The sequence below is a fragment of the Muntiacus reevesi genome, chromosome 4 (assembly GCF_963930625.1).
Source record: "Muntiacus reevesi chromosome 4, mMunRee1.1, whole genome shotgun sequence".
NCBI classification, from domain to species: Eukaryota; Metazoa; Chordata; class Mammalia; order Artiodactyla; family Cervidae; genus Muntiacus; species Muntiacus reevesi.
This window is the reverse complement of record NC_089252.1, coordinates 27,531,148-27,557,102: the sequence shown is the minus strand read 5'-3', so window position 1 is coordinate 27,557,102 and position 25,955 is coordinate 27,531,148. Positions and strand designations below refer to the sequence as shown.

At 36.8% G+C, this 25,955-nt stretch overlaps 1 protein-coding gene across 2 annotated transcripts in view; it reads right to left on the bottom strand.

Annotated features, from left to right (window-relative positions):
- Positions 1–25,955, bottom strand: part of CDH2 (cadherin 2) — a 253,633-nt gene that overhangs the window by 71,007 nt on the left and 156,671 nt on the right. Inside the window, exon 1 of one of the 2 annotated variants that reach the window (XM_065932406.1) lies at positions 20,681–20,734. The exons of the other annotated variant lie outside the window; for it this stretch is intronic. The gene's annotated coding sequence lies outside the window, so the exon portion shown is untranslated. Of the gene's footprint in view, positions 1–20,680; positions 20,735–25,955 lie in introns of those variants that run through there. 2 annotated transcript variants of the gene reach the window in all.

Below are 25,955 nucleotides of genomic sequence, written 5' to 3'. Positions count from 1 at the left end.
AGCATGTGACCCCAGAGAGTCTGGCTCTGAGAAAACACTTTGGAGGAATGTGCATAAAGGTTGTCACTTAAAATCTTTTAGCTTTTCTAGCACCCTTGCCCCCATTGGTTTAATAGTTCTGCCATCAAACTGTTCTGAGATTTTTAAACAAATGCTAATTTTCATTGCTCTGATATTAAAATAAGCAACATTTTGAGCATTGCTCAGGTTTAAAGGACTGTGATATATTATGTGTTGTATTAACTGTGTTGTACTGATATTAATTCCTTTTGTACATTCAACGAGTGGAATCAATACCTTAACTGAAAATAAGTCCATCGCCGACTGAAAAAGTTTCCCTTAGTGAGATATTGGTCCTGACTTCATTCTGTGGTTGATTTAATGCACAAACAGCACCTCGTTCACATGCTTAATCAGTAACTACCAGGTTTTACTGCTTTCAAAGTCATGCAAAGTATAAAGCTTGCTAATTTCAATGGTATTATGGACTACATTGTTTTCCCTTAAATTCACAGGCTGAAATTCTAAATCCTAAAACCCCAGAATATAAGTATTGGGGTGGCCAAATATTCGTTTGGGTTGTAACATCTTACAGAAAAACCCAAACAAAATTTTGGCCAACCCCGTGTATTTGGGGTCACAAAGAATCAGACAGGACTGAGAGACTGAACTTAATGTATTTGGAGATAACGGTTTTTAAAGAGGTAACTACGGTAAATGAGTTCATATGAGTAGGGTCTCATTCAGCATTACTGGCATCTTATAAGAAGAGGAAATTTGGACACAGTTGCACATATACACAGAGCAAAGGTCATTGTATGGACTCAGGGAAAGACGGCCATCTGCAAGACAAGGAGAAAGATCTTGAGAAAATCCAAACCTGTTGGCACCCTGATCTCAGACTTCCAGTCTCCAGAACTGTGAGATAAATTTCTGTCATTTAAACCACCCACTCTATAGTCTAACAAGTGGGTAATACATTAATTCCATTTATTTACAATTGGTCAATGTTTATTGAATGTTGTCTTGCTCACGTTTGACTTAGCTGCACCATGAATATTTTCTCAAATCTGACAAGAGTCACTTCTGCCCTAGCACCAAATGCTGAGACTTACTTACAAGAAAAGTTTTACAGAAACATAGACATTAACAGAAAAATAAAAAGTGGAAAACCATTATGTTATAGAACCTTAGTCACAGCACTAATATATATTTATAACTTGTATATTATATTTATTTACTATTCATAGACTTTCAAAAGGTTTTCAGAAGGACTACGACAGAATATGTTTACCAAAAAGTTTGTTAGAAATAAAAGGAGAACAGACAGAAGCCACATGAAAGGGAGAAAGAGATATCCAAGGGACAAGGTAAAAATGATTAAGATTAGATTTAAAATTTAACTTTGGAGATGAGGAAAGCAAACATCACAGTCATATGATTCGTGGAGAGAAATATATACTTCACTGAAACAAATCTGCTTCTGTCATTAACACATTTTCCTAATGGATGTTAGGCAAAGAATTCTCAGTAACTTAATAATATTTTCTACTTTCATTTTCCAAACTAGGAAGCAGTTTGATCATTTTTTAATATATAGGTTTTAAATAAAAGGTGATGATATGTTTATTTTAAAATAAAATACATCCCTAGCAGTGAAACCATTCTCTATGTTACTGTTATGCCAGATACATGACACTATGCATTTGTCAAAAGCCATAGCCTAAGCAACAAATAAGGGTGAATCCTAGAGGACATTGAGGACTTCAGTAATGTATCATTACTGGTTGCAGCAAATGTGCTACATTAATGCAAGATGTTAGTAACAGGGAAAACTTTCAAGGTGGGGTGGATATGAACTCTGTATTTCGCACTCAATTTTTCTGTAAATTTAGAACTTTTCTAAAAAATAATATATTAATAATTTAAAAAATATTTCCCTAAGGGGATGGTCTAACCAGCTATATTATCAAGATATTTGAAAGGAGTAGTTAGTTGTCAATATCCTCAGTCTCTGCCAAGCATGAGTGCCAGTGAATTACTCCAACATGATGTTAGCAGGAGCCAGATAATATAACTTAATCAATAACTTTACATAAACATCCTATATGTGGAGATACAGAATTGGTGTTTCATGAAAGTCATAATATTTTATTACATGCAATAAACTTGAAATTCTGTTATTTTAAAAAAGGGAACTCAATTTGAAATATTTTTTTCTGACAATCTTCTTTACATTAGAATATTAACTTTTCTTGAGTGCTCAAATAACTTAAAGTAGAAACTCCAGAATTTCAAAATATAGGATAAAAGAAAATAAGCTGCTTTAGACAACTGAGAAAACAAGCTTGATCCACTGAATAATTCAAATTTAAAACAACTCTACACAGAATTAAATATTTGTGTCTAAAAACATCATCGTATTAAGTAAGAAATGTATTATTAGAGCCACTGCAGAGTTTCCATATGTAATATGTAGTTAATGTGTTCTAGACGACATAGAACTTTGTTAACATGATTAATACAAAATTAAACACCACTGAAATCATTATTTTAAAGTAGTTTTGACTCTTAAAACTATACCTCAAATTAATGTTAACCATAAAAACATAATATCCTTATAAAATATTAATAGGAAACCACAGATCTTATATAGTAAACATATTAGCAGTTTAATAGCACACATTAACCATAGGAATGAAAATGTGAAAATATACACATATGGTTTATAATTTTTGCCTAAGTAAAGCATCACCATATTTAGAAACAATTATGAGAGAATACTGTAAAAGAATTTTGTGCCGCCTAAATACCCCTTTGACTTTTATTGTATTTTTTTTCCCACATTAATTGCTATTTCTGAAAGCATACTGGGAAAACAGAAACAGTTTCACAGTGTTAACAGATGTTCTGCTTCCATGTGCATAGGGCAATATTTATTAAGGAACTAGATCTTTATTAATGAAGAAGTTATAGGGAGAAAGGTAGGGAAGAATTATCTTAACACTAAGGATTTCATGGTTTTTGTTTTATAGATTCCAATGAAGAATGGTTATCAACTGCAGGTTTGCTCATAAATCTGCTTAGATATTCTTTGCTTACTTTAGATCCTTTCTGAGTTTCAATTTCAGCAACAATTATTCCTAGAGCCGCTTGGAGTCCACCAATCCTTTTCACACATGCACAGTGGGATACACTAGAGATAGTCTGGAAATGTCCACATGGACTTTGGTAGAGAAAGTCAGTACATTTTCTCTTTCTTTTTTAATATATTTTTTTAATGTGGATTGTTTTAAAAGTCTTTATTGAATTTGTTACAATATTACTTCGGTTTTATGCTTTGGCTTTTTGGCTGCAAGGCATGTGGGATCCTAGCACCCCAACCACTGAGCAAACCCATACTCTGTATTGGAAGGTGAAGTCTTTACTGCTGGACCGCCTGGAAAGTCCCACATTTTCTTCATAGCATCTAATTATAATAAGAAAAATGAAATACAGAGTTGGGAAGCATACTATAAAATACACATAGAACTTCTATACAAAACTGAAAAAAAAATCTTTAATAAGTTTCAGCTTATTTGCATGAAATGCCTTTTCATAATGTTTTAAGACTGAGAAATCAAATGCTTGATAATTTCCATTAAGGAAAACTATTCACAGAAGTTAGTGGTAGCAAATGGGTAGCATAGAGTACATTCGTTTTTCTCCAATTGATAGAAAACTATTTTTTGTCATGAACCATGAGGAATATATTGACTAAATTTCCTGGTCCTTCTTTAATTGACAAACACAATGTTGAAATTCCTTGTGGAAATGCAAAAGTTTTTCATATATTTTATCATAAGTATTTAAAAATAATGATAAAATTCGACTTCATGCATAGATAAGTATTGTTCTAACAGTCAATAATTTTCCTTACGATTTAAAATGTAACACCAACTAAATATCACAAATATATCATTTTTATCCTTTTTCCAAAGCTGAACTTTGCTTCAAATCCATAAGCTCTGTGAGTATGTGTAATATTTACACGGCCTTTGTGATTTTCAATTAAGTTCATTCAGGTGCTGCAAAATGTCAGTTAAATAGGCTATTTTTTTCAAGCGAATTACTCTCCTTCAACAAATCTGAAGTGAGCAATTCAAACACACTCACAATCCATTTTTCTATTAGTCAATAAATTCTTGCAAAAAAAAAAATAAGTGTCCTTTGAACCGCTTGTGCACTTTGGTATAGATCAGCAAAGACGGTTTTCTAATCCTTGATCTTTGCATAAAGCTGTTGTCATTTATTTTCATAGTATCAATTTATGTGGAGCTAAGATTTATGAGCAAACTTATATATACAAGAGCTTCTAGGTGAGTAAAACCTACACCGATCATGGACTCTCAGATTAAACTCCTAATGTTTATGTCTTCATGTCATTTACAGTCCTTGCACCTTAGGGCCAGAACATCAGCCTCATGCAACATTTGCCTAAAATTTTCCTTTGCAGTGTCCCTTTATCTCCTCAAATGTTTGATTTATAAAAGTTTGTTTTGCTTTTTTTTCCCCAAAATAAATAATGCTCTTCAAGGATTCTAATGACTGCTATGAACCAACATATTTCAGTGTTTGCATTAGTCAGTCAGTTGTGTCCAACTCTTTGCTACTCCATGGACTGTAGCCCACCAGGTCCCTCTGTCCATGGAATTCTCCAGGCAAGAATACTAGAGTGGATAGCCATTCCCTTATCCAGGGGATCTTCCCAACCTAGGGATCGGGTCTCCTGCATTGCAGGTAGATAGACTATGTAACGTCTGAACCACCAGGGAGGCCCAAAGTTCATTAATAAATATGAACCAACATACTTATTAATTCCTTCAAGTCACCAACATGCAATGATAATTTTTGATCTAATAATCTTTTTGATGAGTGCTGTCACTATGAAGTATGACATGCCATCACTACCTCTCCTGAGTGTATTATTCAAAAATGGCTCCTTTTCTATTTCTTCCACTTCCCTGGTTTCTGATATAGCATTGACGATGCATAGACAGACTGGTAACATAAATTCTCCCTTTGTGTCAGGCATTCTGGCTTAAAGCATTATGTGTAAAATCTTATAAATGGCTTTTAGAGCTTGATGCTAGCGTGCTACATTCAGTCTCATAAAGGAATTTCCTTACTTTCTGCTTAAGAGAATCCAAAATTTCTATGGCTTAAATTAAGTGTTTTGGGGTATGGTGCCCTCAAAGTGAGTCCTGCATGTAGCTTCACTTGATCATTTTTGCATGAAATTAAACCTTTAGATCAAATGTGAAAATAATTATAAGGACACAAGGATCCCAATTTGAGGGAAAACATTTGAGGGGGTTCTGATGATTGAAGTCTTTTCACTTTTCACTAGCTGGGACAGTAAGCATAACTGAAAATGAAATCTAAACACAACAGAAACTACAGGCAGGTATAGCTTCAGAAAATCTACCTGTAAATAATACATAAAAATAAACTTTAAGTAATATTATGTAATAATATGACATATGCTACAATGTAATAATATTGTCTAATTAACATAATACAAATGAGTATTATAAACTTTACAACTAGAAAATATATATTTCAGGTCTTCTGTATTTTTGAAACTTTTAAAAATAAAGCATATGAAAAGCTAGGAAAATTAAATATATCATTATCTACATGATAATACTGAATACTAATTTTCATTCAATTTAATAATTAATAGGCTTTAAAATGCTCAAAATATAGTCACTATTTATAGTTCTGAATAATCAAAAATTATTTTGAAAACAATCAATTTTTGCAACTTATAGTCCCCTTTAGTAATTTAGTAAATTTTATGTACAGAAATACCAATTTATTTTTAAGGAATCTGTTTTTAAAAACCTATGCAAATTTAACATAATAGACACACTTCAATTTTTTAAAAAGCACTCAAAAATAACTATTGATTTTGATTGAGAAAGATTTTCTGTTAATTTAAAAATCCAATAGAAATAAACAACAACAACAAAAAAAAGCAAAAGAAGGAGGGAAAAATAAGGTGGAAAGAGAAAAGAACTGAGAAAACTAAAAAAATTAATAATTCTCTGGTATACTATAAAAGATAAAAAGATAAAATTTATACATATCTTTTCTTTTAGAATTAATATATTTTAAGATTTTTGATGTGGACCATCTTTCAAGTCTTTAATGAATTTGTTATACTAGTGTTTCTGCTTTCTGCTTTGATTTTTTTTTGGCCAGGAGGCATGTAGGATTTAAGCTGTCTGGCTAGGGATCGAACCTGCATGCCTCACACTGGAGGGTGGTCTTAACCACTGTACCATGAGGGAAGTCCTTTCTTTTAGAATTAAACAGAAAAAAGTATGAGCAAAAAATGCAAGGAAATTAAATAGAAAGAATAATAAAAGCAACATCTGCATAAAACTTTCACTTAGGATAAAGACACGGATATAAAAACAGTGATCAGATAACAGAGGGGATTCAGTGAGAAAAGAGATTCTGCTGTTCACTCCAGTTGCAGATGAGTACTTGATCAATCGGGGGAGATGCTATGCGGAGACTTGGGTCGATACAAGTCTTACCAAAGTGGAAAAATAATAAAAAATTTCAGTAAGTTTTAACAAAAAAATAAAAAAATAAATAAATAAAAGAGCATTCAAATGTAATTTTCACTGTCATGAGTTAGTTTCTTGAACTATTCCCAGATGGTTCAGTGGTAGTAAGAGATTCAGAAGACTTGGGTTTGATCCCTGGGTCAGGAAGATTTCCTAGAGTAGGAAATGGCAACCCATTCCAGTAGTCTTGCCTGGGAAATCCCATGGGCAGACAGCCTGGCGGGCTATGGTCCATGGGGCTGTGAAGAGTCGCTCAGTAACTGACTGAGCAACAGACAGCACACAAACACATCATTAAAATGCCTTCGCATTTTTAATACCATAAAAAAGCTCAACCACGAGTGTCTACAGCACATCTGTATCTCATTCTTGACACCTGGTTGGGAAATAGTGATCTATTCTGCCATACTGCTCTAATATAAAAGTATAGGTTGGTATTGTGAATGATGACCAATATTTCCAGTTTTTCTCTTCTTTCTAAACATTCAGAAAGATAACATATTCCCTTCACCCTTGGCATGACCACATGGCTTACTTTGGTCAGTAAAACATGTAGGTTAAAGTGACATGCATGACTTCCCAGCAGTATTTAAAAGCTGATACCCTCTATACCCACACAAAAGTATAATTCAAAAGATACATGCACTGCTATGCTTCAGTTCAGTTCAGTTCCTCAGTTGTGTCCAACTCTTTGCGACCCCATGAAACACAGCATGCCACGCCTTCCTGTCCATCACCAACTCCCGGAGTTTACCCAAACTCACGCCCATTGAGTCGGTGATGCCATCCAACCATCTCATCCTCTGTCGTCCCCTTCTCCTCCCACCTTCAATCTTTCCCAGTATCAGGGTCTTTTCAAATGAGTCAGCTCTTTGCATCAGGTGGCCAAAGTATTGGAGTTTCAGCTTCAGCATCAGTCCCTCCAAGGAACACCCAGAACTGATCTTTAGGATGGACTGGCTGGATCTCCTTGCCATCCAAGGGACTCTCAAGAGTCTTCTCCAACATCACAGTTCAAAAGCATCAATTCTTTGGCACTCAGCTTTCTTTATAGTCCAACTCTCACACCCATACATGACTACTGGAAAAACCATAGCCTTGACTAGACGGACCTTCGTTGACAAAGTAATGTCTCTGCTTTTTAATATGCTGTCCAGGTTGGTCATAACTTTCCTTCCAAGGAGTAAGTGATGGCAGCACAATCCACAATAGCCAAGACATGGAAGCAATATAATTGTCCATCAGCAGATGAGTGGATAAAGATGTGGTACAGATAGACAAAGGAATATTACTCAGCCATAAAAAAAGAATGAAACAATTTCATCTGCAGCAACATGAATGCAACTAGAGATTATCATACTAAGTGAATTAAGTCAGAAAGAGAAAGGCAAATACCATATGATATCACTTATATGTACAATAGAAAATATGACACAAATGAACCTATCTACAAAGTAGAAATAGACTCTCAGACATAGAGAACAGACTTGTGGATGTCATGGGGTAAGGAGATTGGAGAGGGATGAGCTAGAAGTTTGAGGCTGGGAGTTGAATTCTATTACATATAGAATGGATGGACAACAAAGTCCTACTGTATAACACGGGAACTATATTCAATATCCTGGCATAAACTATAATGGAAAAGAATATAAAGAAGAATACATAAATATGTATAACTTGGTCACTTTGCTTTACAGCAGAAATTAAAAAAAAAGCCGATGCTCTCTTTCCCTCCAATGGTGATTATGAAAGAATATGCTAAAAGTAGGTGATAACAGGATTGAACCCCTGGGGATAAGTGAGCCCATCTACAGAGAATTGCCCTGGAGTCACCTGCTACCACAGTGGACTTCTTCGCAGGAAGAAGAAATTGACATTTTGTTGTGTTAGGCACAGAAGACTGGGAATAATTGTTACTGCAGCACACTCTAACCTGTCCTGCATGATAATGAATCAACTGGAGTGAACTCAAAGCCTCTCAATGTAGTTGAACTAAGATGAAATATCTATGAAATGAAATAAACAAAAATAAAAGCTATTTTAGGTCAAATTAACATGATTAAAATATTTCTTATTCCAGATTTCTCCAGCAAAAGAAAGAGGTTTTATTATAATGTTCTCCAAAGTATTATAAAATCTACAGAAGCTGTTATTTTGTTTCCTTTCCAGGGCAAGTCATGTAATATTTAACTAACATCTGTATACAAGTTGTCACAAATAAAAAATAGAATAAAGAACTATGATACTCTTCTTGGATATGAAATTGAAAAAAAATCAAAACAAGCAGTAGGGATGATATGACATTCAAAATATGAAATTTAGATTTTCAGTTGTCCAATAATGCCCATGCATACAATTTCATATATTAAACTTTTGGAAAAGCAGTAAGATTATTACATTCTCCCTTATATGCATTCTAATAACTCAAAAATTTTAAGCTGTTTTTCACTTCATTGATATTCTTCCTCCAGGCATCTCTGTGCCATGAAATTCAATGAAAACTCTTTCTTTTGACAGAATCCAGCTAAAAATATATAAAATGATCAATGTTCAGGCAGAATTACTCTCCCTCTCTCTCTCTCTCTCTTTTTTTCTTCCAGAATGTGCCCATTAACAAATTACATTGAAATATCACTACCTCTAATTAAATTACTCTGACAGAACACGGGTTGTGTAGAAGCTTCTTTTCCCAAATGTATGATTATTAGTCTCTGAAATTTGATGCAATTTAGTTAGCTTCATATTTCAGGCTACTCATGTCAACAAAGAAGGAACTGCAATTCCTAAGTTTAACGACAGGTTTTTGTTATTTTTAAAAGAAAACAGTTCTCCTAACAAACTTTACTGAAAAAAAGAAGTTCTTGCCACCTGGAGTTTTCAAGTGCACCACTACAAAGGAAAAAACAAGATTAAATTAATCTTGTTGTCTACATGAGTTTCGACACTGTGGCCTCAAAATGGGCCAAAGAGGTCAGAAAAAAAAATGTCCCCAGAAAGCCCAACTTACTAAGACACGGGCACACCAAGTAACAAAATGAAATTTGAAGAAAAGAAAGAGGCACACAGAACATGATGTTCATCAGGCAACTTAGCTCTACTGTTATGACAAGATATTACATTAATGGAAATTAAAGTCCATGGAACTATTAAACTGCTAAATCCTAAAGTATTTGCTGATAGTAAAGTTACAAAACAAACAGGGCAATATTTTTATCCTAAACACTTAAAACAAATTAAAAAAAATATTTATTCCTTTACACACTTTTAGGAGGAAAAGATGCCTGTCACATGTGAACAAATGACAATGTATTTAAAATAGTTCTCGGAAATCTGCCATAATATGTAACTCACAACTTAAAAGCCGAATTCCTAATTATTAATGCTAAATTCTCCCAAAACATATACTGGGTCACCAGCTCCTGGAAAGAACTCTGTAAAGAGCAAAGATGGACTTTCTACAGAAAGCAAGCTATAAAAATCTTAACAAAAGCAACACCAAAACCCACAACATCACATCTTTATTCAAGGCTGTCTATGTTTTTTTGAACATGAACAAACTGACGTGTATGTATTGTCTTTAATATACAGTGGATTCCATAAAAATGTCATCAGTCTTACCATGTCTTTCACAAAGCCAATGAAGTTGTTCAAAGTAATTACATAAAATCCCTCAGCTGCCAATGGAAGTTAAATAGTAAAAGCAATGAACAAATTCTAACATAAATTCAGTCAATGGGTTATTAGTTGGTAAACATCACCATATAACCTGGGGAAAAACACGGCCTCCATCTTTTTATGGTCTCAGTAGGCCAGTTTTCAACTTTCTGAAGAATTATTATATAAACTTAAAAAGCGGCTCTAGTAGCATGAAAGCATCCTTCCAACAACCTAAACAGATAGTTCTAGTTCAACTTACTCTGATCTACCACAGAGAGTCACAAGAAAAACACGGGCAAGTAATCTATAACATATAATTTTAAAAGTGGGCTATGATTTCAATGAATCATTATAACAATAGTAAAGGGCTATTTCAAGATTATTTGTTTTTACACAAATGCATAAATACCTGAAAATCCTCTTTTAAATGTCAATTACTCATTTTTATTTATAAATTATATTTTATGCTTACTAACATTTTTTTATAATGCCTAGAATTGCAGTCATTTCAAACTGCTGTCATTGGTTTAAAAGAACCAAAGAAAAAAAATCTTCTTCAGAAGTATTCCTCTTCCCTCTATCATAGTCTGAAATGAACATCTACCTCTGTGAACACACAACGTCAGCAATCCGAAGAGCTGGGGAATAATTTGCTACTTCACCTGGCAATGGTAAGCCTTAGCCTCATTAATGGGTTGACATTTCCTCTTGGAGAAATGATTACACTTCTATTTCACCATTCTCATTAATTACATCAAAGTGCATGGGCTGAATGGTCACACACTGTAATACTATGGCCATCTCATGGATGCGCCACACTGATTTATTTGAAACCATTTTAGGTGCAAGAGTCTTCTGCCTGGGGGCATTACCCTTAACCCCACTTTTGTAAATGACACTAAGACATTTAGTCCAGCTCTTATGTACCCTTATGAAGAGTTGGGATACCTTTAAAGTTTACAGAGATAAAGATTTTGCATATTTGATTTACCTCATAAATACACAGGCAGGTATTAAAGGATTTTCACTACATTAACCAAGAGGATATCCAGGCAAGATCCAGTGTACACACTATTTATTCCCAATTTAACAAATTCCCAGTCTGCATTTGTTAACTACAATAAATTGAGTTAGGTTAAAACCATATCCTTATCTTGTCCTGATAAGTATATACAATAAGCAGACTAGTGGGAATCATCTTTTAGGCTTTTTGCCTAAAAGCCCCCAAAGTACTCAGGTTTTAGGTTAATACATTAATAGCCCTATTTTAAAAACAGTAACTTAGACATCTGACTTCCAGAGTCATTAAAATGAATTAAAACAACGGATGTAAGTAATTGAAACAAAGACAAAAAAACATACACCTAAACAAGAATGATGAAAAATCTATTAAATGTGAATTTTTCATCTAAAAAAAATCCAATGTTTTAAAAAAGAGAGATATAAAAAATCAAGAACAAAGAGAAGCCCTTCAAGGTATGAAGGAGACAAGATAAAATGGCATGGCACAGCCAAGTTATGTTTTTGGGGGACCACCTTGCTCCAAAGAGGCTGCAAGGATAATAAAATTATAAAGCATTTTGAAAAAGAAAGAAACAGGACTCCTCTGGTGGTTCAGTGATTAAGAATCCATCTGCCAATGGCAGGGAACATGGGTTCAATCCCTGATCCGGGAAGATTCCACATGCTGAGGAGCAACTAAGTCTGCCCAACCACAACTACTGAAGCTCGTATGCCCAGAACCAGTGCTTTGCAACAGGGGAAGCCACTGCAACTGGAGAAAGCCCACACTCAGCAAGAAGCACCCAGCACAGCCAAAATAAAGAGTTTTTTTTTTTAAAAAAAAAGAGAGAGAGAGAGAGAGAAAACCTAGCCAGACTCAAAAATAAGATAAACATCTCTGTGGTCCAGAAATTACCTTAATGTAATCTGCCATCTGGACAGGAAGCTGTCAGGGACAATCCGAACTTCAAGTTCTGTTCAAAGTCAGAGGAAGTAGACACAGCCTCCAGGTTGCACTTGACACCATGGAGTAAGCTGAGACTGGACTCAGGGTGAGTTTGTGCAAGAGCAAAGTGAGAGATGAAAACAAAAATTCCACAGTCTCAATTCATCACACATCAAAAAAAAAAAAAAAAAAAAAATCAAACACGAAGTACAGCCAACAAAATCTACAATCAGGACTTAACACACTCCAAATGAATTTAATTACATGGAACAGTCCCCTGGTTCATTCTATTCCCCTGGCCACTCCATCTCCAATTCTGTAAGATGCATTGGAGTTCTGACCAGGATCTTCACTTCTCTCTATTCTCACTTTAAGGTGATTTCAACCGTCCCCAAGGTTTTAAAAAGCACCTACACAAAGATGAATGTTGAAAAAGTATATATAAACTTTGACTATTCCCTGGAGATCTAAACTCCTATATCCAATTGCCTATGTGACACCTCCATTTGGACATCCAATGGGCAACTCAAACTAAACAGATGCCAAAGCCAACTCTTGATGTACTCCTTCCAACCAAGGAGTACTCACAGCTCCAACCAAGGACAAACACCATGGTGAACAATTTCACCCTCCACCCAAATGCTCTGACTACAAGTCTAGGAGTTGAGCTTGACCCTTGTCTTAGTCTAAAAGGAGACTATCTGAAAGTTCCGTCAGCTCTACTTTCAAAATAAATCTCCAACATGACCATTTCTCATCACACCCATGGCAAACACCTTATCACCAGCCATTATCCGGGTTGAATTACAGCTGGAGCCTCTAACTCATCTGTCACTTCCACTCTTTGTGACACCCAGAGAGGCCTTTCAAAAACATAAATTCGACCACACTCAAAGACTTCCTATTACACATAGAACGAAACTCTTAACAAAAGCCCTTGGCTCTGCAACCTCTTCCTCCTGGAGCTCCTTGGGTGTCCACAGTCACGTAGGTTGTCCGGTGACTCCTCCAGCCATCCACGCGGAATCCTGTCTCAAACCCTTTTCTGTTTATTTGAAATATTACACAGTGCAGCAGAGAGAGGAGGAAAGAGAAAGACAGGAAGCAAGAAAACTTGAACAACCAGGCAGGCAGGAGATTGAGTCAACTGTCCAGGTAAAAGACCATTAGGTTAAATTTAGTCTTTTAAGCCTTTATGGTTAAAGTTACCTTTACTTAATTTTTCCAATTTGCTTCCTTCCTTTTTTTTTTTTTTGTTTTGTTTTTTTACTATGTCACTGATATCAATGGATGGTTAGAATTGACTTTTTCCAATCAAACCAGATAATGAAAAAAAGGAATGTGAGGCCATCTTTTTATTTATTAGCTGGGTTCATGAGGGACAAGTGATAGGAGTCATAGACCACATAGGGAAGCGTACAGCATGTCATGCATCTTAGTAAGAGCTAAGCAAACAGAGAGATAGCTTGCAGCCTTGTCACTGGTCTAAGGAGTAAAAGCTGCAGTCAGGGCTAGGATGCCACAGATCCCCAGAGTGTGTGCTCTACGGCACTATGCGGCCTCTCACACAACAGTGGTGTGAGCAGCTGCAGGAGACATGGACAAATTCCAACCAGCTCCTCAACATTAGAGAACAGTGCTGGGCTAGTATTCGCTATGTATGCATGAAGTCTCCTCAAATTTGGGGACCACTAAGAATGAGCATAAAGAAACTTGGTTTCAGCACCTAACAACCAACTATAACCTGCTTCAATGAGAAAGTGGATAGGATGACTTTTAAAAAAAATATTGTTAATTGATACATAGTTGATTTACGATGTTGCTTTAATTTTTCATTACAGCAAAGTGACTCAGTTATACATACATTCTTTTTTATATTCTTTGCATGACTCTTAATATGAAGAAACAAAAGACAAAGGTGGGGATTGTACCCTCTTCCTTCGGTCCAGCAATACTAGTGAATGGTATCACATGAATTTGTTTTGTGTGTATGTGTGAATCCGTGTACCTGCTTGGTCCTGTATTCTGAATAAGTAGTAACTACAGAGTAGGTAGTCGACTTACTTAACAGAGTAACTCAGTATGAACAGAGTTAGCAGTCAACTAATATTCTCACTACTACTGTTTCCAAATCCAGAGTTCAGAATGTTTGTGATATATCATCTTACTTAATGATCATCACCTGCTGTTGTTGTTTAGTGGCTAAGTCATGTATGACTCTTTGCAACCTCATGGACTGTAGCCCGCCAGGCTCCTCTGTCCATGGGATTTTCCAGGCAAGAATACTGGAGTGGGTTGCCATTCCCGTCTCCAGGGGATCTCCCCCACCCAGGGATCGAACCCGGTCTCCCGCACTGCAGGTAGATTCTTCACCGCCTGAGCCACCAGGGAAGCCACAATGATCCAAATACTTTCATGTACTCACTTCCTCATGTTTCTTCTGTAGTTCCCTATAGTTACATGTGGCGATACAGAAGGCCACATAGTGTAAGCTGCTTGGTCACACTGACAGTGAGACCTCTGCTGCCCGAAATTCTTGGGGGGCATCCTAAGAAGCACCCATTGTGTCTTGAGATGCAGAGAGATTTCCACTTTTCCCCCAATGGCCCATACTCCACAAAAATTAACCAAATGATTCCTTGTCTGCCATTTAAGGTGAATACAGAGATGAAGGTAACAAGATCCCTAATCTCCAGGAGTTCAAAATTGGGAGGAAAGACTTGCAATAACCAACAGTCAAGTAAAACAATATATAACAAGATGGGCTAAACCAAAGCTCTGAATAATTATATCTGAAGGGAGAAAGGGGACCACTGAAGATCCAGTGAAGTGGCAGCCATCTTTTTAATTTTTAATTTTATTAAATCTTTACCCTAGAATACACTTTTTTCTTTTTATAAAATAATTTTTTATTTAATTTAATTTAGTTATTTATTATTTTTTTGGGCTGTACCACACAGCATGCGGGACCCTAATTCCCCAACCAGGGACTGAACACCCATGTCCCCTGCACTGGAAGCTCAGCATCCTAACCACTGGACCTCCAGGGAAGTCCTCGCAGCAGCCAGCTTTGGATCTGAGCAGTGAAGGATGAACAGGACACTGATAGATTGTGTGGGGACAGGCGAGGGGTGGTGCTTCAGGATGAATGGGGCACGGGAGCTTGGCACTGATGGTGCCTTCACAGAGGTAGCAGTGTCTACGCAAAGAGTCACATCTGGATCAGCTCAACAGTTCCTCACCCAGCACCTTTGTTAAGGATGAATATTTGTGAAGGAGCTTTTTTTAGGGCAAATTTGTTTGGCAAGGTGTTTCTAGGACATATTATCTTTATAAGGGAGGGAGGTTTGTGGACTAAAGTCTCTTATTGAGAGACGTGGTCTCCAGGTAGACTGAAACCCATCCACTCAACAGAGATATGTCAACAGAGGCACAGACGAAAGATCTGTTCATTGACACGCATGAAACTGGTTTGAAGAATTGAGGGACAGTATGTGTGTACACCATGCTGGTGTGCAGTAGGATTCGGGTGTTAAAATTTAAATGCCATTCTAGTTTTTAAAAAAGACTTGGCATTTCCCCTTTGCTGGAGCCCCTGGGGTGAGACCTTTTATTTTTTTTTTTTTTTTCTTTTTTTTTTTTTTTTTCCAGAACCAAAAGTATTTATTACAAGAAGCTTTGTTCTACGTACTTCTTTTTTTTTTTTTTTTTTTTTTTTAAATATTATTTTATTAGTTGGAGGCCAATCACTTTACAACATTTCAGTGGGTTTTGTCATACATTGACATGAATCAGCCATAGAGTTACACGTATTCCCCATCCCGATCCCCCCTCCCACCTCCCTCCCCACCCGACTCCTCAGGGTCCTCCCAGTGCACCAGGCCCGAGCACCTGACTCATGTATCCCACCTGGGCTGGTGGTCCGTTTCACCATAGATAGTATACATGCTGTTCTTTCAAAACATCCCACCCTCACGTTCTCCCCCAGAGTTCAAACGTCTGTTCTGTACTTCTGTGTCTCTTTTTCTGTTTTGCATATAGGGTTATCGCCACCATCTATCTAAATTCCGTATATATGTGTTAGTATACTGTAATGTTCTTTATCTTTCTGGCTTACTTCACTCTGTATAATGGGCTCCAGTTTCATCCATCTCATTAGAACTGATTCAAATGAATTCTTTTTAACGGCTGAGTAATATTCCATGGTGTATATGTACCACAGCTTCCTTATCCATTCATCTGTTGATGGGCATCTGGGTTGCTTCCATGTCCTGGCTATTATAAACAGTGCTGCGATGAACATTGGGGTGCACGTGTCTCTTTCAGATCTGGATTCCTCAGTGTGTATGCCTAGAAGTGGTATTGCTGGGTCATATGGCAGTTCTATTTCCAGTTTTTTAAGAAATCTCCACACTGTTTTCCATAGTGGCTGTACTAGTTTGCATTCCCACCAACAGTGTAAGAGGGTTCCCTTTTCTCCACACCCTCTCCAGCATTTATTGCTTGTAGACTTTTGGATAGCAGCCATCCTGACTGGCGTGTAATGGTACCTCATTGTGGTTTTGATTTGCATTTCTCTGATGATGAGTGATGTTGAGCATCTTTTCATGTGTTTGTTAGCCATCTGTATGTCTTCTTTGGAGAAATGTCTGTTTAGTTCTTTGGCCCATTTTTTGATTGGGTCGTTTATTTTTCTGGAATTGAGCTTCAGGAGTTGCTTGTATATTTTTGAGATTAATCCTTTGTCTGTTTCCTCATTTGTTATTATTTTCTCCCAATCTGAGGGCTGTCTTTTCACCTTACTTATAGTTTCCTTTGTTGTGCAAAAGCTTTTAATTTTCATTAGGTCCCATTTGTTTATTTTTGCTTTTATTTCCAATATTCTGGGAGGTGGGTCATAGAAGATCTTGCTGTGATTTATGTCGGAGAGTGTTTTGCCTATGTTCTCCTCTAGGAGTTTTATAGTTTCTGGTCTTACATTTAGATCTTTAATCCATTTTGAGTTTATTTTTGTGTATGGTGTTAGAAAGTGTTCTAGTTTCATTCTTTTACAAGTGGTTGACCAGTTTTCCCAGCACCACTTGTTAAAGAGATTGTCTTTTTTCCATTGTATATCCTTGCCTCCTTTGTCAAAGATGAGGTGTCCATAGGTTCGTGGATTTATCTCTGGGCTTTCTATTCTGTTCCATTGATCTATATTTCTGTCTTTGTGCCAGTACCATACTGTCTTGATGACTGTGGCTTTGTAGTAGAGTCTGAAGTCAGGCAGGTTGATTCCTCCAGTTCCATTCTTCTTTCTCAAGATTACTTTGGCTATTCGAGGTTTTTTGTATTTCCATACAAATTGTGAAATTATTTGTTCTAGTTCTGTGAAAAATACCGTTGGTAGCTTGATAGGGATTGCATTGAATCTATAGATTGCTTTGGGTAGAATAGCCATTTTGACAATATTGATTCTTCCAATCCATGAACACGGTATGTTTCTCCATCTGTTTGTGTCCTCTTTGATTTCTTTCATCAGTGTTTTATAGTTTTCTATGTACAGGTCTTTTTAATATAAAGAAGACCATGAGTGGCATTTTTAAAACATGGGGATTATTTTTAAAAATACACAATATATTAATAATATGCACGCTGTGATTATAAAGAAATAAGATTGATTCTGTAAGTCACACTGAAAAATCAGAGTCATTACATAATAAGCACGCCTTGAATAAATTATAGTCCAAGCAACAGGGGCACTAAATATGCACTTTAATTTGGAGTACAGTACAGAAGTAACTTCAGTTTCTAATGAGATGAATTATTAATAAAGCTAAAACATACTAAAAAAAAATCACTGCTTTTATAAAAGCCAGCTCTAATCTCCTATATTTTATAAGTAATCTCCAAGAAAACACTACCATTTTATACTCAATTTAACCATATCCTCAAATAGTCTGACATAGTATACTGTTCTCTGAGAAAGAAGTAACTGCATTGATGATGGCATTTTTTTCTTATCATTTTCTTCTTGTTTGCCAAGAAAAAGAGAGAGAGAGAGAGAGAGAGAGAGAAAACGGGGGACCACAAGTAAGTAAAGTCAGTTCTGGCTGTGGTTCCACTGATACCCCGTAATCCTCTAAACAGCATTGGATTTGTGCCACTTCTCATGCCGTGAACCATCCATAATAAATGGTGGCTGCCACAAAAAAATATGCATCCTTAAAGTCTAAAATTCAATATTATGACAAATTCCTGAGTGGATATTACCACTGAACGAGATACTCAAGTGCTTTTCTTTTTAGTTGTTTTGTTTTCAATGTTGTTGAGTAAGTTTTAAAAGACAATGGTTTCCCTGAGACAAAAAGCAAAGGATAACTCCTAGAGGAGTTATTATGATTCTGAGCTCCCTATGCAGGTAGCCCAGGTTCAATCCTTGGTCAGGGAACTAGATCCCACATGCTGCAATGAAGATCTTTGATCCTGTGTGCTGCAACTGAGACCCATTGCAGCCAAATAAATGAATAAATAATTTAAAAAATCCAAGTTTGACATTCCATGTAACAATGGATGAAAGGGGAGCAATAGCTAGAGTGATCAAAATCACAACAACGATTCAATGGTCACTTTTCCTCTTGAGAGGTTCACAAATTACATGGGCATTTTTAACAAATCATCGTTCATAACCTAGCTGCTTTCCTTTGGCTAGAATTTGTATGTCATCGAGAAAAGTAAAAGCAGCTCAAGTTATTCTGTTTGAAACAGCTCTTCCTCCCATAGACCAGTCACCTTCTTTGCATGAAACAGATTTCAGTCATTTTTGCATGCAGGTGTCACAACGAGTCTAAATCTTTGAAGATCAAACAATACAAGCAGTATTTCAAGTTCCAAATTCTATGCCTTATCCTTTTTAAAAATAATGAATGTCAACAAGAAAAGGTAAAACTTCTTTAGAAGACACTTCCTTAGAATGGTTCTCTAGAATTATTTAGTAAGGAAATTGTTATCACTCTGGAAAATAAAAATATGCATTTGAGATAACTAAAGATGCAATCCATGTTTCTCCTAAATTTTCAATTTTGATGGCCCAGAGAAAAACTGATGATCTACCAAGTTCCTTGGGAGGTTACATGGCCCGACTATTTAGGGATTAGGTTATGGCAGAAAAGTTGCTACTTTAACTTCTTTGTGACCTCTTTTCTTTGAAAAGTTTCTAATAAACTCAATATTCGTTATAAAGGAGACAATCTCTATTTAGTTCTTATCATAATGGCTGTACAAAAACATTCTGTTGGAAGTTTTGGTTTCTGATGAGTAGCATTCTTCTTTTCAGGTTCAAAGTCAATTTCTTTAAATAGCCTGTTTTATATGCACACACCACCTTTTGATAATTCTTTGATGGATTACAGTTTAGCCTTTTAAACAAGCAACTTTGTTGAATATCTTATTGTTCTTCTAGGCAGTTTCAAGTCTCTTGATGTTTGGCAAATTTTTACAAAATTAATGAGGCTAACCTTCATTTCTCAGACTTGCAGAGTTACTTTAGGTTAACAGAAGCATCTTATTTAAAGGTGACTTATAGTCAAGGACTTTTAAATTTGACTTTAACTTTAGGAAAATCTACTAAACTCAAAGTATATCTTAAGTAAGAGAGACTTACGTGACACATTCTTAAACACATTTAGGCAATTAAAGGTTAATCCCACTGAAAATAGGTTTATAAAATATAGACACCTGAACTAAAATGTAAAAGGATGCTAATGATGTTTTTCAATCTATAAAGTTCCTTTTCAAGGCAGCATGATATTCTGTTTTCTTCCTCCCTTCCATGCCTGAAGGTGTCTGTCTTCCTACAAGAAAGAAGCTGAAATCTAAACATAAACAATGGCAAGCATTCTACCATCAAGGAAGTCAGTTTCATCTGAAAATTTCTCTAACAAATTATGTGAATTAAGATGAAGATCTACCTAGTGGGGATATGGGTAATTAGACCAAGAAATTTAAAAATTGAAGTTGACATTTAAGAACATGATGAAATGGAGTATCACAAAAAAGACTATTATTTGCCACAAAACACCTGTCTTGTAAACTTTCCACTTACTTGCAATTTGTAGGAAAATGTCGACAATATACAGAAAGGGACCAACAGAGCCTGTTGCAAAGTATTAGCAGCTAGGCTTGAAGATGTGCAATTCTCTATACTTACCATACTAAGGAAGGCAAAGGAGAAATATGGCTTTTAAGCATTCCTTCCTTAAACCATCATCCCTACCCCCAGAGAATACATCTGCACAGTTATTCGGTGATTATGTTTTAGTTTGATTTTAGAATAACAGAAATTCATAGCATCACTGACTTCTTTTTTTAAAATTTAAAATCCGCTTTGTACATAAGCGGTCTCATTTTATGCTACTTTGTTTTCTGGTTTAACTAAATCACTGCTAGTGGGAATGAATCAGGCAATTTTGGTTACCTGAAAGGAAAACATAGGATTCTGCTCGGCTCTTTCATTTCTCCATGAAGATACACACGTAGCTCTTTAATCAAAACATGCCATTGAATTTCCATTTCCCATAATTCCTTCTGCTTGGTGAACAAAGTCCTAATAGGTATGTCAGAATAAAAACAGGGATAAAGTTCTTTGGAGCGGACGGAAATGCCTCTGCAACTTTTTATAACTGGAATACTGACCGTCAGCAAAACACAGACTGGGTGGCTCAACAGAGTCCACATTACATCTGATTCACTGATCCCTTTCAAATTCTTGCCCCCAACCTCTGTGCAACACAAAACCTTCCTGAGCTCTGCCGGTCCTTTTGTCTGTTTGCAAAACAAAATACAACAGAAGAAGAAATTCTTCAGTAGGGGGGGGCATAGCATTTCTGTTTGGACAAATCTCTTCCTTTCAGTTCTCTTAAGATGCCTGTAATACCTAGTTTAGAGAGCTAGTCCCTCTCCATCACCTGTTACATAGCAAGCTGTTCAGTTAAAAATATCTGTAGCTCTTCTAGCTTTCTCCAAAGAAGCAACTTGGATGAAAAGTCAATAATGAAGGTGCTTTGCGTCCCCAGCAGCACTCAAAGTACTTCTAAGACCATTAAGACCAGTAAGGACTCGTTGGCTTTATACCCGGCATTGGGTACGAATCCAAGGTGAAATGCCAAAAAAGAGTGTGTTGGAGAACACTTGTTAAAAGAACAAAATTTTGTAAAGAAATGTCCTCTGTGTTCGAAATGCATCTAAAAGGAAAAATGCTTGAAATGTAAAACATACCTACAAATAATTTTGCTAATGTCTCGATACAACACTCTTGAGTGCTCTGTTGCTCGGATTTCTATGAATGTTCAACATACCAAGAAACTTTACAAGGTCTTAGATGGGCTTCTTACATGAAGTCAGAACTGCTTTTAACAATGGCTTGATAGATTCTGTCTTGTTCTGAAACATCCCCCTTTCTACAGTTAACTTTCCAGTCCATACCATATGCTAAACAGTTGACTACAGCATAAGACTACCGTGGGACCCAGTGAGGAATTCTCTAGAAGTATTCTGGGACAAAATTTAACCTTGGAGGATTTGGGGAGGTGAGACTGGTTAGAAAAGGAATTCTGGAATAACCCAGAACAGAAGAAAGAAGACTTATGACATATCCAAGAAAAAGCCAAAGCTAACCATTGCTTGAAATATCAAGTTAATATACAGACAGGGTAGTGATAATATACAGACAGATTTCACTGGTGGTCCAGTGAAGACTCTACCCTTCCAATGCAGGGGGCATGGCTTTGATTCTCGGTCAGAGATGTTCTGCATGTTGTGGGGTGTGGCCAAAAATAAATTAATTAACTGATTTAATAAATATAGGGACAGGGTAGGAGATACATCTACAGATTTAGAATGGACAAACTATAGAGCACTTTTAAAGATTTGGGAGACAGATGTTGAAGATTTTGGGAGCTGAGGAAGAGCAAGTAATGCTTTGGGACAAATGATCTAACAAACACATAGGCTGGAACTAGAGTGAAAGCCAAAGACTCAGTGTTGGAGCATGAACTAGGGCTCCAACCCACAGTGATGGCAACAGGAATCCCAAAGAAGAACACATATTCAAAAAAGTGACTAAAAAGCAATTCATAAGAACAGATAGCTAATTAGATGTGAGGAGGAGGAATGGCCATGAAAGAAGAATAAAAAGTCAAAAAAGATTCCAACGTTTTGAGACTAAAAAAAAAAGGAATCAAAACCGGCTAAGGAGAAAATAGTTTTAGGAAAGACTGCTTTTCAGAACTGCTGATTGAATTTAGCATTTAAAAAATATATGAATCGTGCATCTTCTAAATGCCTGATGTAGGGCTATGTAGAAGGAATTCATAAACAGATAAGGCCATACAGAACTTATCTGAAGGGGCTCTTAGTTTGATTATAGAGACAGACACACAAATCGTGTGCTCAGCTGAAGTCATGGGGATGGGGTAACATCTTGCAGGGAGAGTCATGTCTAATCTAAAATTTTCCTGCTGAGATGATCTTCTTTATTTGTCCTATTGACAGAAAACATCTGATAGCCATCTCATCCACAGGCATCTCTCCAAAAAGATAAAAACTGCCTGAGTCAACCCCTTGTCTTTTTTCCCCTCTTTATAAAATCTATTCGATTCTTTACTCCTGGACCTTTGGTAACACGTGTTTTTCTCCTTGGCATCATATTCTAACTTGCTTCTGCTGCTATTTAGTCGCCAAGTCGTGTCCAGCTCTTTGGGACCCTGTGGACTATAGCCCACTAGGCTCCTCTGTCCTTGGGGTTCTCCAGGCAAGAATACTGGAGTGGGTTGCCAGTTCCTTCTCCAGGAGATCTTCCCAACCAGGAATCAAACCTCTGTCTCTTGCATTGGCAGGCAGATTCTTGACCACTGAGACACCAGGGAATGCCTTGTGTTATCATGTGAAGTCTCTTCGGTCGTGTTCATCTCTTTGTGACCCCATGGGCTGTAGCCCACCAGGCTCCTCTGTCCATAGGATTTTCCAGGCAAGAATCCTGCAGTGGGTTGCCACTTCCTCCTTCAGGGGGATGCCCTTACCTTTTCCAAATGTGAAACTTACAAAATTAAATTCCTTAAGAACTCCCATGCCGAGGTAAATTATCGCCAACAACATTAGAGGACCTGCTAAATGTAAAATAGTTGTCCACTTTCATAACTCTTAGGCAGACTTGACAATTTCTTGTGAGTCTAAAAATCTTTGGAAGGATTAACAATCATTGAGCCATGCATGCCCCATCATGTACAACATCTCTGGTATCATATGTAAGGTAGCAGTGGCCCCTGAGAGTCATCCTTTAAGTTCTTGGTCCCTTGCTTACTGCTCTACCAGATTTATGTCTTGGGTCTAATGTCACGAAGAATGTCTTCATCTCTCTTCTTTCCACAGCCCCTGAAAGTGGCCTCCAGTAGGGCCATAACCAATACTGCCTGGCCTCTTGTGTGAATCCAGCTCTGACATCTGAGGATTTTGAGGTTCAGGGGAGGGTGGGACATATGATGCTCTGGATGGCAGGTGTCTGAGCTCAGGGCACACCGACATAGTGGTCCCTGTCACTTGGCGGCATTCTTTTAGTGCTCCTTTCAATCTGCTGTTGGATGGTGGAGACTGGCATTGGTATTTCAGTGATTCCCAGACATGACCCTAACTGGAAACTGATGACTTACTCTGGCCTGAGTAGGCAGCAACTCATAGTTTCACCTTAGAAATGAATACGTCATGGCTCAGGGAGATGAAACAACCTCCTAGAGGTCCCCCAACTGTCAAAGAGAACAAACTGCCATTATTAGGGACCAGATGAACTACAAATAATGATAGGTTTCTAGCTCACATGCAGTTGAAGCCTTGTTATAATTACTTATTTTCTGCTCTATCAGTGCCAAGTCAGGATTTCACAGCCTGTATCATGGTTTTTTTTTTTTTTTTTGGTCAACTCGAGTTCTTCTCACCACTAATTTGTGAGGATAATTTCCTTCCAATTCTACTAGTTGCAGGGATAAGCAATTCTCGCTATTTTGGAGTCTTGTGTGACTATGAAACTGGTCCTGGAATTTTACAGTGATACTGGAAACACAAAGGAAGCAAAATTAAAGTCAGTCAACATTCACGGTGCAAGAAAAGGAGATTATTAGGCTACCAACAATGAGTCAATGTCTTTTAAACTATACTCTGATGATGATGCATGCTTAATGATTGTCATGACTGATTGAGGCAAATGCTCCAAATAGAAGCAAATACTTTTTGACTAAGTGAGCACAGATAAAAGTTGCAAATAGTTTTTTTCCTGAGAACATCTTACGATGGTGCTACTGAAGGATAAGTATTTATTTTCTTAGTTGGAGCCAGTGATGGTTATTGAAAGTTGACTAAGCATCTGTGCCCAGGGCCTTGGGGTTAAGTATACAAGCAAGTGCGTGTCATGCTGTCGTCCTTTCCACTTGCTCTGTCCTTTCCAGTTTAGACACTGTTCTTTAGCAAAACAAACTTTATCAGCTGTACTGTCTAATTAAGATCATAACAGGACCACGATCCTATAACGATACGGCGCACGAACAGCTACAAAACTGCCTTCACATAAGCAGAGGGTAAATTAGGATTTCTGACAGGGCAGTCCTCCAAAAACCTGACGCCAGTGGGGCGAGATCCACATCAGCACACCGACAAAATAATGAACTCATTTCCCAGTAGCTAAATTTCCGTGCGGCACGGAGCATGGTGATTTTTTTAGGTCAGTGCCCTGTTAAACTCTGTGTTCTTAAGATCTGCATTCAACATAAAAATTCTTAGTGTTGTCTCCTGTTAACAGAAGTGTCAGAAACAAGAGCATCCGCAGGTCTCAAAACTGATAACTGCTTGAAAAACATCAGATGCAGAAAGAAGAGGAAACAGTATAAAGCAGAAGTGGAACTGACACAGTCCAGCTGAGCCCTTGTAGCTCTGGAATTCTCCAAAACCTCACTAAAGCGAATATCGTCCTACTAAGTGCAACAGTATTAAACACAGGATACCAAGATGGGGAGCTCCAGTCCTGCCCGCCCCCACCAAAGACCCACAGGATAGCAAAAGAAAAATAAATACCAAGGATTGTAGCTCATTATTCTCATATTGAAAGATCTTTGGCCTGTTGATTCAGCGATTATGCCAGACACACTACATACACTATCTCATTTAATCCGAAGGATAATTCTAAAAGGTAGATACTATTTTAGAGATGAAAAGAAAAAAAAGAAAGAAAACAAGTTACAGGGAGATAAAGTACCAGGTCCAAGGTCACACAGTGGTGGAACTATCTGAACGTGGGCTGTGTGATTTGAACATGGCTTGGTATAATTTTTCAAAAATATCTCACTGCCTTTCAGTTTTGGAAGAGGAGTCTATAGTGAGCACAAGTGGAGAGTAAAAACATAAGCCATGAATCAATACATTTATGAATAAAAATATACTTCCCATAGAAACCACACTAGATTATACATTTATAAAATAATGAAACCTTTATCATTTGATACATTCTTGAGATGATCTCTTTTAGTTGGCAAGTTTGTAAAAGTGGTTTCCTGCAGTGAAAATCTGTTAAAATGAAGTATCCATAGGCACCTGGGCTTCATACATATTTTTTTTACTTTTCTTTAAAAGCATAACAATTCATTTAATTTCTCACTAGAATCACACATCAAGCTTTATATAAAATAAGAAGAATGGACTGCTACTTACTG